Raw genomic sequence first — 17,579 nt, 5'->3', positions numbered from 1 at the left:
TGTTCAAGTACATGATCAAGGAACTAAAGAAGAGTCAGATGGAAAACAGAAAGTTTGTTCCTTATGGAAGGCTACTCTCTGTAATCTTTCAAGAAGGAGGAATTCTAAGTGCCTTGAAGGATGTTGGCATCTATGATAACCAGAAGCTGGGAGCAGTAACTGGGAAGATAATCAATGCATCAACTCTTGTGAAGATGAAATTGATTCCAGCAAATGCTCACAAGAAACTAGATTCTGATATGCATGAATCTGATGCCATATCTGATCTAGTCACTCATCACATCCCTATCTGCAAGAAGGATCCCCTGGATGTGCAAAGGGCCTACATCTTGGACTTCTACAAAACTTACAAGAAGAAGATCAGCTTGAAAGATGTCCCTGAGGAGATGTATGGTGGTGATTTGCCTGTGGCAAAAGGTAGAAAATCAAAGAAGAAGCAGATCACCAAGGAAGAATATCTTGCTGAAGATGCTACTGAGAAGGGTGCTCAGAAGCATCAGAAAGCTAAGAAGGAAAAATCAACTTTGTCCACTATTCAAGAGGAAGTGGAGAACTTAGAGGAAGTCCCAATCATCAGAAAAAGGACAAGGAATGCTCAAGAAACAGCAGAACAGCTTGCTTCTGAACAACCTGCTTCTGAACAAGCTGCTTCTGAAGAGCCTCAGAGTCCTAAGAAGAAAAGAGAAGCTGCTCTTCAAACCATCAAAAGGAAGAGATCTTCAAGAAATCTGAAGACAGCTGAAGGACGAAGGGAGGAAATGTTGGAAGAGCTGCAAGAAAACTGGGATGAAGACTCAAGTCCCAAGAAGGCAAAAAGGACTATAAATTCTGAGACTATAGTCATGCCCAGTTTTGAAGCTTCTGAGGAATTAAAGCAATATGCTAGGGAGTATTCTGCATCCAAGATAGCAGAAAGGAAACGGATGAATGAATTATATGAGAAGCAAAGGGATGAGCGTCTCAAGGCTGCAGGGTATGTGCCTACTCCTGACATTGCTGCTTTAGCATCTGAGTTAGAGCAAGAAACAGTTCAGTATGGAGCAACTCTGCTTTCACAAGCCTTGAAGAATAAGCAAGCTTCAGGAGCTACTTCATCAGAACCAGTTTCAAAAGCTCCAGAAGCAGTTCATCCAGAAGCTCAATCTTCAGGTAATTCATCCAAACCTGACATCTATACTCAGATTCCTTCTCTACCCTCTTCACCCTCATCATCATCAACTGAATCAGATGACCAACCCCTTAGCCAACACATAGACAAACTTCTTAAAACCAAACCCACCAAACTAACAGAATTTGGAACACTTGACTATGAGCAAACTCAAATAGAATTTTCTAAGAATAGGATTAAACTTTGTGAGAAATTCAATTTCTCTGCTACTCATCCACTTTATCCAGATATTCCAGAACCTGTTAGTATACAACACCCTGAACCCAACCAAGAACCTAACCAAACAAACCCACAAAATGACCAAACTCCACAAAGAGCATCTGAAGTAGTTTCAGAAGCAACTACTTCAGAAATCCCCCAACAACAAGAATCCTCAACCCTTCACAATTTAGAAAAACACTTAGGTGGTGAAATGCAACCTACACCTACAAAGGCCTCTAAGACAGTCCCTGGAAAGACTGTGTTAGAAAACCAACAAACAGAAACCATCCCTAAGCAAACTGTTCCTGAGCAAACTGTTCCTGAGCAAACTGTTCCTGAACAAGCTGCTTCTGAACAAGTTGCTTCTGACCATCAAACAACAGAACAACAACAACCAGAACCACCAATATTTGACCTAACCTCTTCTGACCAACAAACAGCCTCTGACCAACCCTCCACATCTCATACAACTCAATCTGAACCTTCAACCATCCCTGACTCTATCCTTGAATCTGAGTATATAGATGAACAGCTAATCAGGCTTAGTGATGAGATTCAGACACTGATTCTTCGCAGAACAGTTCATGTACCTCCTATTCACTATCTTGATCAGTGGATGGATCTGAAAAAGAGTTTTAATGACCTGCTGGATCAGCTAAGCTCTAAGTGTGTCTCATCTCACTCTGCCATGCTGCAAAAGATGTTGGATGATATGCATGAAGCAGCTAGAGTGAAAGAGCTAAATTATGTGCCTCTGCTGGACATCACTCCTTTCTATCCAGAAGAAGAGTACATCATAAGGGCTGCAAGAATTCATGCTGGGTATAAAAGAAGAATGAGAGAAAAGGATGAGCTACTTAAGAAGAAGGATGAGCAAATTAAGTATCTTTTGGAACAGATGTACAAGCAAGCCCAACCTTAGTTGCACACCCTTTTTTTTTGCTTGTTTTAATCTTTGTTCTAAGTACTTTAGTTGCACTGCTTTTGTATCTTAATTTCTCTCTATATATATATATATTATCATTGTTTCTGGATCTTGTGCTTTTCACCTTCAATATGTTTTATAAGCTTTAACTCTGATGATATTTACTGTTTTTAATGCTGCTTGCTCTGATATACTATTTTTAAGGGTTATATGTTTATTGCTCTGATACTCTTTCTTTTGTTTTTATTCTTTTTGTTGATGACAAAAGGGGGAGTAAATGGATAGTATTTTTTAAGGCACTGAGCCCCACTATAACCACTTCTAAACTTTTTTTAAATACTTCTGATATTATTTTTATGAGTATTTTATTGAAATTTAATTAATAAGAATAGAACTCAGGGGGAGCTTACAAACCTCACCTTAAAGATCTATTAGACTCAGGGGGAGCTTACAAACCTCTATCCCAGTGGTCAACTTATTAATTAGATCAACAACAATTGAACATTTTAAATACTATTGTTTGTCATCATCAAAAAGGGGGAGATTGTTGGAACAAAATGTGTTTCACAATGAACCTTATTAAGTTTTGATGATAACATGGTATTAAAAATTGTCAATTGGTTATTACTAATAATTGTTCAAGTGTACAGGACCAAAAGGCTACTCAAGTTATTTCAATAGGTCTTGGAAGAACAATGGAAAGAAAAAGAAATTCTGAGCATTTGAAGAAAACTGCTCCTGAAGCTGAAGTGCTTCTGAAGTGATGACGTCATCAGAAGCATAAGGTCATCAGAAGCAAAAGTTTTCATCAGAAGCAATATCTTCACCAGAAGCTACGTTTGATCCTTTAATCAAACTGAAGATTCAAAGTAGCTGATTCCCAATTCAGTCTTATCCAAGAAGAACGAAGAATTGAAAGGGAGGTATCAACGGATATATGGATAGCACTGAGCACTTGTCTCTCGTTAATAGAGTTGACAAAGTACAAGTGTACAACCACTACCTCCACTACTCTGTTTTCTGTCTACGCTACAAGACAAAACAACAGCCATGCCTGCAGAATTTGTACGTTCAAGATGGGAATGAATTTGAAGCTTATTCTTCAAAGGACTACACCCAAATCAGGCAAAGGATCACTGTTGGATAATCAAAGGATTTCAAACGACTCTTTAGACGTGCTGATTATCTCAACGTCTCTTTCACGCCTCTATATAAAGGAGTGAAGACTTGAAGATTGTAGATAGAGATACATAAGTTCAAAAGCGCCAAAACTCTGTCAATTTGATTCTACAAAGCACACTGAATTTCTGCACTGATTTGATACATCTTAGAAATTCAAAGTCTAGAGTCTGTACTTTATTGTATTGTGAACACCACTGATTGTATATCAAGTGTTCAAGTCAAACTCAATTCTCTGTATTTTTGTTTGATTAGAAGTCTCTTGCCTGCGTGCTTGAGCATTAGAAGTCTCTTGCTTAGTGCTTGAGCATTGGAAGACTCTTGCGTGTGTGCTTGAGCATTTTTGTGAAGTCTCATACTTAGAAAGTATTGAGCAGTTGTAATCTTTGTGATTATAGTGAAATCTCCTTGGAAGTGCAAGGGGGACTGGACTACTTCCGTGTTGTGGAAGGAACCAGGATAACAACTTGTGTCTTTGTCTTTCTTTTCTCTGCTCTGTTCTTTTCCGCTGCAATCTGACTCTGATCATATCATCAGAAGCAATCAAACTGCTTCTGAAGTTTTATCAGAAGAAGTATTTTTTAAGAGAAAAAGAAAACACAATTCAACCCCCCCTTCTTGTGTTTTTCACCTTCACCAACGATAGTCTTCTCATAATCAGAACCATCCCGCCCAAACGTATTAAAGCGTCCAGACCGCATAAAGAATCAAAAGCACCACGCCTTGTTCCAAGCCTCGTGCTTGGGGGGTTGTGGACCGTCATAAAATTCCTAAAGGGTTTAAAAGCCCTCCAGAAGGACCAAATCCACCTTATTCATCACTTCGCCTTGTTCCAAGCCTCGTGCTTGGGGGGTTGTGGACCGTCATAATATTCCTAAGGGCTTAAAAGCCCTCCAGAAGGGTTTAGGCGCCCTATAGAAGGGACCCTGGAGGTCTAGGCGGGTCCTCCTCAAGACGCCGCCCACCTCGGTTTCTAGAAATCTCTAGAAGTCGCCCTAAACCGCCTAAATAAAGCTAAAAAGACTAAAAACCCTGCTTTCTTAGAGCGTAAGTCACGCAGGAAAAAGCCCATCAGCAGGTTATAAATAACCCTCCTAAGGTTATTCTAAAAGGATCAATTATTCAGTCTAAAAAACCCTAGATTAGAACCCTAATCTGCGATTCTTAACCCTAGAATCTTTACCGTACTTTTTCTGCAAGTACAGAAATATATATATATATATATATATATATATATATATATGTTATTTGATTTAGAAATATATATATATATATGCTATTTGATTTAGAAATATAATATATGTTATTTGATTTAGAAATATATATATATATATATATATATATATATATGTTATTTGATTTAGAAATGTATATATGTTATTTGGTTCAGAAATATATATGATTCGTTATAGAAATATATACATGATTTGTTATAGAAATAAATGTTATTTATCATAGAAATATGTATATGTTTTAGAAAAATATATGTTAATTGGTTTAGAAAATATGTGTTATTTGTTGAAGAAATAAATATGGTTTGTGATAGAAATATACATGCATTGTTGTAGAAATATATGTTATTATATTATAGAAATATATATGTTATTTGATTTAGAAAATGAATATATGTTATTTAGTTTAGAAATATAAATGTTATTTGATTTGGAAATATAAATGATTTGTTATGGAAATATATATATATATAATATTGAGATTTTGGTAGGCAATCTAATATATTTTTGTACTGAATAATATATTTTTGTACTTAATATAATATATTTTGGTACTCAATTGATATATTTAATTACTAGATCTAATAGGTGCATTACTTGTTTCCAAAGTTTCTCACTTATTAGTTGTAAATTATCTCTATAAATAGAGAACTCACACAGTGCATTCTACACACCGAAATTCACAGTTGATGCTTCCTGTGCTTTTCTTCTCTTCTCCCTCTTTTGACTTGTGTTGACGAGTCTTTCTTCTTTTTCTACTCCTTTCTGTCCCTTCGGAATTAAAAGTGTTCTTAAGACTATAATCCCTCTTATGTTTAATGTCCTTTTAAAGAAGAGAAAGCGGTATAGTTCTTCGTCGATCAATCCAAGGTAAGGGTGAGACTAACTTTGCAATTCTATTAAGTATGTGAATCAATGGTTAGGTTTAACATGATGTAGGATGAGTTTTTGAGGAATTGAAAAGTAGGTTAAAATTGTATAATTAATGAATAAACGGGGAAACTTGTTAAAAAGATGTAGACACTATCCTTAGACCATAGATAATGATTAAGATGATTTGATGATATTATATAATTAGATTAAGATGATTTGATGATATTTATAATGTTATATAATTAGATATATATTGCATGAATTATGTTTGATGATTGAGATGTTGATGACGTGCATTTGTAATTGTTATATATGATGATTATCATTATTGATTGATGCTATTTTGTTGTTGTGATGAATATGATTTACTTTGATGATATGATTAATGAGAAAATATTATATACTGTGAATTAATGATTAAATGCATTACTTGAAATATTATTGAATGATCAAGATGTTGAAATGAATTGTTATTAAGCTTGATATGAATTGATTATGCTGCAATTGTTGTTAAACTAAGTTGCATGAGTTGTTGTTGATTATCATTTGATATTGTTATATCTTGAGATGTTTACATGTCGCCTATGTTGCTATTGTTGGTTATGTGAAATATTTATATGACTTATGTGGAAGATGTATGATGTTTAAGTTGTTGATACTTCATATTAATATTGCTATGTTGTGAATTGTTTGTGCTGTTTCTGTTGCTGTTATGAACTGCTAAGTTGTTTGTAATGTGATTTAATGATTAAATGCATTACTCGAAATATTATTGAATGATCAAGATGTTGTTAAAATGAATTGTTAAATGATTAAGAAGTGAATTATGGATTGAATTATACCTACTTGAATTGTTGTTGAATGATCAAGAAACTTTCGAGAATGATTTGTTATTTAACTTGATGTGATTTGATTATGCTGCAATTGTTATTTAACTAAGTTGCAAGAGTATGAATAAGTTGATGACGTTTAGCTCCAAATTATTGGATGCATGATAATATGTTGATTACGATGATTACGGTGTTTTGTTGTTAAGAGTCCATGCATAGCATTTCATTGAGCTTTGTCCTCACCACGTTTAGAAGCTTTGTCCTCCGCACGATTAGGAGCTTTGTCCTCCGCACGTTTTAGGAGCTTTGTCCTCCGCACAATGAAAGTATATTAATACTTATGATGACGATTGGTACCACATGCATATAAGTGTCTAAGTTGCATTGTCGCATTTGTCGAGTCAAGGTCGTTGTTGATGAATTATCATCCATGAGTTGTTAAGTTGTCGATGAATTATCATCTATGAGTTGTCGAGTTGTCTTCTACCTATGTGTTGTTAAAGAAGTACCTACGAAGATTATACGATGTTTATGATGTGAATTATATGATGATGACTAAGATGTTGCTATGTTGTTTAACATATTGATTATGATATTGTTATGTTGCTATGTTGTTTAACATATTGATTATGATATTGTTATGTTGCTATGTTGTTTAAAATGTTGATTATGATATTGTTACGTTGCTATGTTGTTTAAGATATTGATTATGATATTGCTATGTTGTTTAACATGTTGATTATGATATTGTTACGTTGTTACGTTGTTTAACATATTGATTATGATATTGTTAAGTTGTTATGATGCTGTATATAATTGTTACTATTAAGTGATGGATATGTTGTACTATATATGATTAATTATTATTAAGTGAATGCTATGAATATGTTGTTGTTATGTTTTCATAAGATGATGAATACGTTGTTGTTATATTATTATAAAGTGATGAATATGTTGTTCCATATATGATTAATTATTATTAAGTGAATATTATGTTATGTTATTGATGATGATCGAACGTTGTGATTACTTGGTAATTTTTTATCAAAGATGCTATTGTTTAAGATGTTTATGTTGAAGATTTATGATGTTGATTATGGTGTTAGTACGTGTTGTTATATTAATATAAAATGATAAATATGTTGCTGATATATATTATAAGATGATGATTATGTTGTGTCGTATATGATTATTATTATAGGGAGATGATGATTACATGATATTGTCTGTGAGTTGTTAAATGTACTTGATGATGTTTATGTTAAGTTGATAAGTTGTCTTTTATTCATGAAATGATAATGAGATGTTTGATGAATAATTATTATTATGAATTAATGATGTTATGTTGTATATGAATTAATTAAGATGTTGTTATGTTATATATGAACTATGAGTATGATGTGATGATATATGTTGTTATGATTTGGTTAATACGTGTTATATGATTATGTTATAATGTGGTGAATATGAAGTAAATGATAATTAGAAGTTGGTTGGACTATTAAGGATTATACATGAAGAATTATTATTACTAATAGATAAAGTTATTGTGTTGTTAAATATAATTATTGAATTATATGCTTGATATTATTGTTTTGTGAAATCTCACCCCTTCTGCTTGAAAATGTTGCTCTTCGTATGAGTAACTTGCAGGTGATCGAGTTTAAGTTGCTGTTGTGAGTGGATTAGCTCTCATGTGTGTCTTTAGGTGCTCTGATACGTAACGGGATGTGAATTTTAATGTTGTCTTTCTATTCCTTACATATTGCTTAAAGAATTTTCATGAATAAGATGTTGATCGAATTTGTATGAGATATTAATGATGAGGCCTTGTGCCAAAGACTGTTTTGATTATTGAATAATGTCCGCTGCGAAGTAGTAAAGACTTTTTAGTTATTGAATTTCAAAGGATAAATAGTTATTTATTCAGTTTATGATTTTAAGAAAAGAAGTGTGACATTCCGTTTTTGTTAATTACTCTGATTAAATAAATGAAATTTTCACGTTGGGAAAACGGGGTGTTACACTCCACCTCTATAAATAGGAGACTCACAGCAGTCCCCAAGGTAGAATCTATCTCTTCCTTCTAAACCCTCACTCTCTGATCTCTACTGACTTGAGCGTCTGAGTGTCTGCAGGTACACACCCTCCATCCGCTCAAAGAAGCATTCTGACACATTTCACCACCGTCTAAACCACCACATTCAAAGCACCGGCAGTCACCTTCTGATCAGGTACGATCACTAAGTATGATAAACATTGGAGGAATGTTAAAAATATCAACTTGTTGATATATGTTGTAGTGATACTTATCCTAGAAACAAGTTTCAATTTGTTAAAGGAACTTGCTGATTTTTTGTGTGATATGATAAAGAAGACTTTACAAGACATGTTTGAATCATCTCACAATTCAAGCTAATTTTTTTTACTCGAGGTATGTGCAAATTTTATATAGTTGACCCACCTTTATATGAGGAAAATACATTGGTAATATTAAGTTTTTGTAACATTGATGACTTTATTGTATTTAACCGATAAAAGATTGGTTAAAATAAATTATTTGATGGGAGATAATGATTGATTATGAAGGAGATAGAGACAAAATCACTAAAATCATATCAATGTACTTTCCAAACACACGCAACCTTTTATATGTACATATCAATATTTGCGTAAATGAATATGATATTTTCGTGTAAGGGAAAGATTATCACAATCTAATAAATAGTTTTTTGGCCATTCAAGTTCACTAATTACACTTTCGATGTCACACATCGCTGAAAAAATAGTATCTGAAGGAACGATGTAGATGAAAATAAACTCTAACTTTTGAGGTTTTTCTGTCTTTATTTTGATCCGTAGATAAAGTGACAAACACTATTCAAATGTATACAAAAGTGTAAAATTTCTTGTTCAATATAACAATATCAACATTTGGGGTTTGAAACAAATTTGATTCTTGTGGGTATTTTGGGTTCGAACTAGATCTGATTTTGGAATTGTTAAGGTTGCGTCTTTGGTATGATGGGGTTCTCAATTGGTTATGTATATCTGAGTCAATCTCAAAGAGGGATGGGAGGTTGTTGATTGGCTTTGGGTATGTTGTTTTGGTCACTCTCAGTCATACTATTACCTATCTCTAGTTAGATGCTCATAGGTTATTTTAATGAAACCCTTCTTTTAAGTGAACAAATAAGGGGAATTTTTTATCATACAAGAGCTACATCTTCTCAAATTTCACAGACAACTGTAACCTACTCGATTTTACTACAACTGGCGGTCGTTTCACCTGGCATCATAATAACAATGGCCTTCACATCATCTCAAAGAAGCTAAATCAGGGTCTAGAAAATGTTGCTTGGCGCCTCGCCTTCCGAGAGGCTTTCGCTGAAGTTCTTTTAATGCTGACTTGATTCTTAACTGAAGCTTGGACTGGCCCTAGATGATCTAAAATTTTTCCAAGTTACTCTTACACCTTACATGGCATCTGGATCTCAATTGGTTAAATAACTGCTACTTAGACTATTTTTATTTCATTTTGTATTTCATGCATAACTAATAAATCATTTTGTTCTTGATTTACATACAAACTTAATTTGCAGAGTACATTAGATCAATCAGCTATGATAAAGTCATCTTATACGGTCCAAATGGTTTCGATGTTGGTTGTGATATATTGAAAAGAAATGTTGGAGAAAGGAGTACAGCAAAGATTGGACCTGGATGGATGCTATTTAACAAGTTTAAAGGTGGGAATGAAATTAAAGTTGATGTTCCTCAACAAATTGCTCAAAAAAAAAAAAGTTTGGTAACAAAAACACTTTAAACTTCATATTTTATCGATTTCTAGAAAGTTGTGATATATTAATGTTTTCATTTTGTTGAACCTTATGTCCTAACACATCCCTACAAAAACACTTTAAACTTCATATTTTATTGATTCTTTTCATCTTCGGTGTCTGGGTTATTGGTCCGGTATTTGGAAACTCAAGGTACCCCATAAGGTCAAGAACTTAGTGTGGCGTATGCGTCGGGGATGCTTACCGATCTGCGCTCGCCTCCTTGACAAATGAGTCCAATGTCCAACCAATTGTGCTAGTTTTCCCTCGAATTATAAGGATCTCGCTCATGTTTTTTTTTTTACTGTCCTTTTGTTGTTCAAGTTTGGAATAGAACCGACCTCTGAGAAACTATTCAATCACCATGTCATTTACTGTTTCGGCCACTAATACCAACGATTGGCATACATACTTTGGAGCCTTTGGAAACACCGTAATCTTAGAGTTTGAGATGATGCTATGGAAGCTAGTGCTACGGTTGTTGAATGTGCTAGGAATTTGGTTGTTGATTGGCAACTGGCTAATGTTCCCGCTGCACTTGCTCAATCTTTTCAGCAGCAGACGCAACAACCTCTTGATGGGGGGGACTTCGGTCGTATTTTTGGATCCAGGTGATAGTTCGGCTGCTGCATCCTCCTTTGGCTGGCAGCACCCTATGTCGGGTAGGTACAAGAGCAACATTGATGCCACTTTCTCTTCTCATTTCAACTGCAACGGCATTTCCATTTGTGTTCGAGACTCTGAAGGTACGTTTGTTCTGGCCAAGGTTGCTAGTTATCCTTGTCTTTATTCAGTTGATGTTGGTGAAGCGTTGGGGTTTGCACTCTGCTTTGCAGTGGTTGAGCGACATGAAATTTGATAACGTTGTCTTTCAAATGGATTCCAAGATGACGTCTGATGCCTTTCATGCTACTCGGGACGACACTTCTGAATTTTGGTTTATTATTTCTTCATGTCGTTCCTTATTCAGCTCTTTCTTTACCAACTCTAAGGTGTAGTTTGTTAGGTGACAAACCAACAGGGTTTCTCATGCTCTTGCAGAAAGAGGCCACGTTTCTTGCAAGCTTCTGGTTTCATTAAAGACATCAGCATTAAGATGCTTCAAGACTATGATTTCTCAGAGTTACAGATGAATTATCTTACTATTTTTAGCTTTATTTAGTAGAAACTATTGCCTCTGCTAATGAGGATTAACTCAACTAGTAGGATTACATTGTATTAATTAAAATGTCATTGGTCCGGTTCATATTAGTGGTCCTTCATTGGCAAGTCATTTGCAACTTAAGTACCATTTTCAATGGCTTGTGCCATGCCCTGCACCATGTACCATGTATAAAAATTGTTGACTCTGCCAATAACAATTAGCTCAACTAGTAGGATCACATTGTATTAACTAAAAGCTCATCATTGTATTAACTAAATTATCTGTTAACCCACCCAGCTCATCATGCTTATAGTCTCACCCCCCCAATTGAAAGGCACATGGGCAGCAGAAGAGGCCATGGCCCATATCCATAGGCCTTACATCATGAAATTTAATTAAGGCTATCAAGTCACGTGAATGAATGCTGCCATTATTTTCTTCATTTCTTCTTTTGTTGTATGTATCCTAGTTTGTCAAACATTTTTAGTGTCTGTGCAATTCAAGAAAGGTCTTAGTCAATGATGTCAAGAAAACAATTGAAAGGTCTTAGTCATCATTTTCTTTCTCATTGAATATGTACAACATAAATGAAACATAACTAGAACTTTTACCCGTGCTAACGCCCGGGACATTAAAAATGGAGAAGCTAAAAAAGTTTTGATATTATTCATTACACAAAAATAAAATAAATAAACATAAAAAGTATTTAAGGGCATACAAAATATTGAATCACACATTTTCAAATATCTCCTTATAAACTACATTTGAAGTGGTGCTGATACAATCTCCATTGTCATCCGTTAATAATATCTTTAGATTATCCCTTGTTGTAACACGTGATATTGCAACATACATGCGAGAAGACCACGGAGGGAAACTACCGTAGATTGAAGAGATATAAACTACCGTAGATGTTATTTGAGAAAACATCACAACTAAGTTATTTTGAGTTCGACAAAAGTACACTCACTCGGCCACGGTATTGGATACACAATTGTTAATTAAGGTACCTTCCTAAAATACATTAACTAAAAAACAACACATAATAATGCTAAACATCGGCCTTTCATAATGAATCATAACATAATGCATTAACATTGGAGTTATATATATAGCCTCTGAATAAAGCCATCAGCATATATATGGCCACTTAGCTTTTCAATTACCTGTTTCCAAATAAATAAATAAAATAAACAATTTGTGAGGCAAGAACATTTATATTATCAGCCATAATTAAATAGGAAAAGGCTTCAACTTAAAATATGTCAATCAAACTTGAACTTACCAATTAACATTATGTCTTTCAAGTCATCGAACAGATTAGCAGCAAAAGAACATCATCAGTGCGTCTAGTGTCACTTGGTTACATCTGCACAAAGCGTACATGATTTATAACATCACCTATAGACTGAATTTACCTGAAAAAAGACGGGAACAACCAATAGGAATCAGTCAGGACACAGTATGATCATGTCATACACAATTTGAGTAAGCATATTTTGTCACTCACTTACTCGACCTGCTAAAGAGCTTCAAGTAGACCTGCTAATGTTATAGTTTCTTCTATAGCAAAATAGATGAGAAAGAAACAAATAAAAGTGGAAGAAGAAAATTTACCCATAAGAACCTTTCTCCGTCAGATTCAAGCTAAAAAAAAAATCAGCTTCTCAAATTTCTCCTTCTCAGTTTGCACATGATTTAAGGTTCCTCTCCCTGCCTCAAATTCATTGACGGATAGGTTCCACAACGATAATGGCTAAACAACATGCACCATTTTCTTCCAATAACCTGCCAAGAATAAAAAATGCAGATAGTTTTAGAGGCATCAGTACATGAGTTAATTGATATAACTTAATTTTAACATGTTAGAAACTAAAATCTGCATAATATAATTGAACATACCAATAGATATCATGGTCCTTAAGATAAACAGAGTTAATTGCCATTCTCATTTCAAGTTTAACCTTCCATAATCAAACAATCTAGGGAAAATAGTATGCAAAAAAACCCAAATGAGGGGTTTAAATTCTTGCAAATGCAAATCCATAAAAATGTCAAACAAAGAAGTGTTAGAGAGAGTGTTAAAAAAAAATGATATAAACAATTTTAAGAAAATGTGAATCAAAATAAAATAAATGGTCCCTATTTATACATGAGAAGTCCTAAAGAAGAGAGACATGGATTCATGCATGCAACACAGATTAGGCAAAGAGTAAAATTGAATGAACAAAGCCTATCGCACAAAATGGCTAAACAGAAACATTGAAGGCAGACCTGAATTTGAAGTAGCAGCAGAGGAAAAAAACTTACATAAACAAAACACATAATGCAGTATAACACACACTGACAGCCACGAAGAAAAAGCTCCCTCATGTCCGAACATATAAGCTTAAGTCTTGGACATATAAGCTTAAGTGTTCTTAATTCAAATACGATCTAAAAACACATCAACTACCAACACTATATAGCAATTTGAAAATGAGATACATAACACCATCTACCAAGACACATTCTGAACATAAAATATCATGCTAAATAGTTTTTGAGTTATAGGTTGTGGACCGTCATAATATTTCTAAGGACCTGAAAGACCTCCAAAAGGGCTTTTTAGATCCCTCAATAAAGTCTTAACACCCTTGAAAGAAGCCCTTGGGCCTCGGGCGCACATTGTTCATGACGCCGCCTCGATAAACGTAGAATCTTCTAGAAACCGCCCCCAAAGTACATAAATACCCCTATTACTTAAACGCTAAGTAACTGAAACCCAAGCCCATAGAAGGCTATAAATACCATCCTTGAGAAGACTCTCGATTATCGAATAATCAGTCTAAAACCCTAAGATATGATTCTTAACCCTATAATCCCTTATTGTACTTTTCTGCAAGTACAGGTTGCTTTAAGATCCAAATGTGTCGTACATTTTTTGTTCATGCCTAAAGTTTTTATGAAGAATCCTTTCAGAAAATAATATAATTGAGTTAGATCTGCTCAAATATCATTATAAAGTATTTCATGCTATACTATCAATAAAAAAACCAAAGTTGCAATGTAAGCTATCTAAGGCTACTCCATATTCTAAATGATTCAACACACAGTTATACATGTAAAATTTGAAAGAAACTCTATAATATAAGTAAAATTAAAAAAAATAAAAGGATCTTCAAATTGAGATGGTAAGCATAAATATAAGAAATCAAACTATTCAAAGTCTCTCCCACCAAATGAGTCAACACATTTTGTTTAAATTTTCAACCAATGTAAACTTCAAACTACCAGGAAATTTGTTTATTTTCAACATTGGAACAAAAATCAAACAAAGAAGAAAAACACACTATAGTACAAAGGCATCGTCATACCACTGTGAGCTCTGCCCCACCATCGCGAACAAGTTGTCAACAATCCAAAAAGGAATTCAAAATCAAGGATACAATGAAAAGGAAAAATCAACAGTAGCAAAAAAATTATGAGAAAAAAAGTAATGTTAAAAGGAAATAATTAATCCATAAAATCTGATAAAGTAACATAATAGAAAACACAGTGGCATCAAGTAAGTCGACTTTGACTACAAAGATAACTCCATGTTTCTGCTACAATCTTGTTCCATTTCATCCCATACTTCTTACCTCAACGGTCGAAATTGAATCGTTGCCAAAACAGAAAAGATGAAAGTGAGGGGTGAAACTGAGATGAAACTGAATCGCCAACTATGACCTTATTCTCGTCAGAGACCTAAATCTGATTATGTTGTGAACCTAATGAATGGAATTGAAGAAACAACTGAGAGGTGGAGAGTGTGATTAAACTCAAAACACAATTCATTTCATAGAAAGGGAAAAGCGATTACCTTGAGAGCATTGTTGATGAATGGAGAGAGCAACGACAGGAGCTTCCAATCGAGATTGCAAATTTCCATGGCTTCTTTCTCTTTATTCGGGGTGGCATGTTTTTGTTGGAAAAATTGTGCGGTTCTTTTTGCTTGTCTAGCTGATACGATGATGCATACGGTGGCGGGGAAGTCGACAACGGCGAAGGTGATGTCGGAATCTAGAGCATTGGTGAAGGGGAGTGGGAGGAGAAAAGACAACTGTGAAAGTGGAAAAGACATGGGAGAGATTGAAATTTTCTTCATGTATGGTTATGGTTCATTGGCAGAGAGAGAGAGCCAGTGAGAGAGAGAATGACAAAAGTTTGATCATGAATCTTGGAGATGAAAAGGGAACAGATAAAGTGGCATGGATGGTTGGAATAAGAGAATGAATGAATTGAAAATGAATACTTTGGAAAATGAAACGCGTTGGAAGATGATAGACGTTGAATTTGAATTATGTATGGGACGTGTGCAAGCCAGCATTAAGATTTGATCAAGGGCTGATATGTTAAGCTTGTCTAATGACATAGATCCAACGGCCTGGATTGTTTGGCGCCTAAAAAAGTAGGATTAGGGTTTGGAGTGTTAATTGGAGTGTTAACTAGGATTAGAAATAAGTTAGATTAGATGTGATGATTAAACAATATCAAGGATTTCATTTCATTGGAGCTATGCTGTAATTTCAGATCAGCTACTGATATCATCTTATTTTCGACGTTGCAAAATGAAGCGTTTCACTTGGAATACTATTACTAGAGGAACTGTAATATTGTTCACTTAAACCTAGGAAAATTAAAATATGATATCACAAAAATGAAAATTAAACCTAGGAAAACACGATGATGTTGGTGTATCTTTCCTAAAGATTTAACTAGGTAAACATTGGCATGGGGCGAGGCTGAATTTGACATGATTTTCACCAAGTTCAGTACCATCTGGATGCACCCTATTTTGTAAGCTTGGACCTTATAATCATGACTATTCTTATGTATACAGGAAAAATTGTGGAGCATGTTTGTGAAAACTCCAACATTGCAACTTAAGAGTCTGGAGGAGGCATCAACATTCAACATGTGCATTTATAAATGACTTTTATGCTTTAGAATATCAGGTACATTTTGTAGATTAGATTGGAGTAGGATATATGCTACTAACCAAACACTAATTTTTCAGCTCAATGAAAAAAGATACCATCTATTATAAGAGACAATGCGTAGAGGCAAAAGGTATGTAACCAAGGACAAAAAGTATTGGACTATTTATTACATCAAAGTATTTCAAAATTCACAAAATATGCTGAAAACTAATCAGCCAAGGCAGAAATATTTTGATTGATTCATTCCATTATTCTATTAAGTTGGAAATTGTTGACTTTTTCATACCAAAACTCACCTCTTCTTGTTCTTTCTGTTCATAGGTGGGTTGTTTACGTGAACCATATGGTGGTGGTTTGGAATCTGAGGTTTTACGACCTAACGACTGCCCAGTCTCAAAGGAAGTCCTTTTCAATCCAAGACTCACCTCTTCTTTTTCTTTCTGTTTATCTGCATAGCTCGGTTTACGTGAACCTGAGACCGAGGGAGAACGTGGTGGAGTATGGTGTGGTAATCTTGAAGTTGAGGTTGACCGGGTTGAAACAGAGTTAGCAACAACCAAAATTGGGGATGAAAAGGACCTTCTCAAGCGCAAGCCTAGAGAGATTTCTTAACTTTCTTTTGAAGAAGAATTGTTGTCTGATACTTCCATTTATCTTGCAATGTGTACTTTCCGCTAACCAATAAAGCTTGTAATGTCTTTTTTCCTGTGATCGCTTTGTTTGGCATTCACCAAACTGTGCCGCTTTGAAGGCCTTTTCTATTGAAAGTGTTATCGCTGTTCAACAGTTTTTGTTGCACCACACAATTGAAAAAAAGCACATGTATGTTTGTAATAAATATAAATTACAAACATACATGTATTTTTCTTCAATTGTGTGGTGCAACAAAAACTGTTGAACACCAATAACAATTTCAATAGAAAAGGCCTTTAAAGCGGCACGGTTTGGTAAATGCCAAACAAAACGATCACAGGGGAAAAAGACAAACTTTATTGGTTAGCAGGAAGTACACATTGCAGGATAAATGGAAGTTGATAAATGGAAGTATCAGACAACAATTTTCACTCAAACACTTTCAATATTATCTTCTGTTGCCACCAACTCTTCACTATGAAGAATTTCAAGCAAGTGAAAGAGCAAATTCATTTTTGCTTTTCCCTGCATCATCTCTCCCTTGGGACACAAAAGTTGTAGAGTTAAAAACACAATGTATAAGTTAAATGT

At 34.5% G+C, this 17,579-nt stretch overlaps 2 long non-coding RNA genes across 4 annotated transcripts; one reads left to right on the top strand and one right to left on the bottom strand.

Annotated features, from left to right (window-relative positions):
* The first annotated feature begins 9,113 nt into the window (after nt 1-9,113).
* LOC112419954 (uncharacterized) lies at nt 9,114-11,683 on the top strand. Its single transcript, XR_005645508.1, has 2 exons — nt 9,114-9,909; nt 10,011-11,683. It is a non-coding gene; the product is annotated as an uncharacterized lncRNA (long non-coding RNA).
* A 595-nt stretch (nt 11,684-12,278) lies between these two features.
* On the bottom strand, nt 12,279-15,793 carry LOC11430859 (uncharacterized). Of its 3 annotated transcripts, XR_003010112.2 has the most exons (6): nt 15,236-15,787; nt 14,748-15,143; nt 13,294-13,373; nt 13,009-13,179; nt 12,677-12,809; nt 12,279-12,557 (listed from the first exon to the last, which is right to left on the bottom strand). It is a non-coding gene; the product is annotated as an uncharacterized lncRNA (long non-coding RNA). The 3 variants fall into 3 exon arrangements; XR_005645509.1 differs by having other exon boundaries at nt 12,677-13,179; nt 15,236-15,793; XR_005645510.1 differs by lacking the exon at nt 13,294-13,373 and having other exon boundaries at nt 12,677-13,179; nt 15,236-15,792.
* Between the last annotated feature and the right edge of the window lie 1,786 nt (nt 15,794-17,579).

This window comes from Medicago truncatula, chromosome 3, assembly GCF_003473485.1.
Source record: "Medicago truncatula cultivar Jemalong A17 chromosome 3, MtrunA17r5.0-ANR, whole genome shotgun sequence".
NCBI classification, from domain to species: Eukaryota; Viridiplantae; Streptophyta; class Magnoliopsida; order Fabales; family Fabaceae; genus Medicago; species Medicago truncatula.
Note: the sequence above shows the minus strand (reverse complement) of the source record. Positions and strands in the feature narration are given on the sequence as shown.